The 1,592-nt window shown below is 41.8% G+C and overlaps 1 long non-coding RNA gene across 1 annotated transcript; it reads right to left on the bottom strand.

The window, feature by feature from the left end:
• Positions 1–386: 386 nt before the first annotated feature.
• Positions 387–1,205, bottom strand: LOC134453774 (uncharacterized). Its single transcript, XR_010035750.1, has 3 exons — positions 1,135–1,205; positions 842–908; positions 387–549 (listed from the first exon to the last, which is right to left on the bottom strand). It is a non-coding gene; the product is annotated as an uncharacterized LOC134453774 (long non-coding RNA).
• Positions 1,206–1,592: the final 387 nt, after the last annotated feature.

Below are 1,592 nucleotides of genomic sequence, written 5' to 3'. Positions count from 1 at the left end.
ATTTCTACCTGCTTAACATTACATTACACTTTCGTTTTTTGCTCAAAGACGCCCGAAAGGGAGCAGTGCGGTGGGACGGTACCATGCTCAGGTTACCTCAGTCATGGAGGAGGATGGGGGAGAGCACTGGTAAATTACTCCCCCCATCAACCTGGCAGGTTGGCAACCTGACGCCCTAACCACATAGGCCTACCCATGATTGCCCTCAGATACAGAATCGATCAATTTTTTTTTGTCAAAATGGTACAACAACAAAAAATAATACCTCATTTTTCTAAAAATAATACCTTTTGAGCAAATTTACAACTTTTAAGGCCATTAAATTTTGGCTTTTTAATTTATCACCTTTTAATACTTTTTAAAACCCTGCATACACCCTGCAATAATACACAGTGTTTCCAAAACCAAATGTGTAGAGCAGTGCATTCTGTGTAGAATTTGCAATAAAATCTTAGCTGGGTGTCCCTTTTAAAGGACTGTGCGCATTGAAGCTGGCATTGCTGCCTCCGCCTCCTGGGTACAGAAGCCTCGTCAAAACTCTCTCGGCCTCTGAATGAAAAGAAAAACACACATGCGACATTTAGTTACAAAATTATAACATGATGATGACATTGCAAGACACAGGTCAGACCATCTGTGAAATAAATGGCTAAATAAGAAAGTGTTAGCTAGTAAAAAAAAGTGTTGGCCATTAAAAACAAATATCAGAAAACAAAAATGCTTCTGATATGAGGATCCAATTGAAGGAGGTCAAATCACTAGCAATGAAACTCAATTTGGTCCAGGCTTGATGCACTAGTGGTAGCCAAACTATTGCAACACAGACAAAACAGTGACTTACCCACAGTAGGCTAGTGCTGCACAATGAAGAATGCCTCCTTTCTTTCAGCAACATCCAAGCAAATAGCCTAAAAAATGGTAAGAAACACATTTGAAATTATTCTAACTGAATAATAGGCCGCATCCATTTAGTTGCAGCAAAATATATTTTTAAGTAGGCTATGCTCATCACATTACACCAAGGAGGTCAATCATTGCATTACACCAATGTCAATACATTCTTTTTCTTTGAAAAGCACCGTATTCGCGTTGGCCTGCCCACACCGAAAACTATAAATAGGACCTACTACTCACGTCAGTCAGTCGGTGCGCTGCACTGCAACAGGTGACAGCTCTGTTCAGTCCTGGACGTCTCCTTCCTTTTTGTAGGCCTAATAGCTGCAATCATATAGCAAATAGAAAGCAACAATGTTGTTAAACCAGAGGTAGTAGCTATACCATGCTCGCTGACATACAGTGTTAACCGTCCTGACATGTCTGTATCGAAGCCCACTTCGCGGACGTCCAGGCTTATCTGAAAAGCTAGTTCTAAAACCACAGACTAGCAATCAGCCATGAACTAGCCTACCAGCCTACCTTGAGCAGAGCTGCAGATGCCAGCGGCAATAGTCCAACTGAATAGGGATACACGGCACGTCCGTATTTTCCGTTGTTGTTATTATTAATTTCTCTAACTTGCGCTGATTTGTGCTACTTATTCCACGCGGACTCGCGGCAGAGAGTTGATAATCTTTGCCCGCCGAGAGACCAAC

The sequence above is a fragment of the Engraulis encrasicolus genome, chromosome 8 (genome assembly GCF_034702125.1).
Source record: "Engraulis encrasicolus isolate BLACKSEA-1 chromosome 8, IST_EnEncr_1.0, whole genome shotgun sequence".
Taxonomy (NCBI): Eukaryota; Metazoa; Chordata; class Actinopteri; order Clupeiformes; family Engraulidae; genus Engraulis; species Engraulis encrasicolus.
This window is presented reverse-complemented; position numbering and strand designations above follow the sequence as displayed.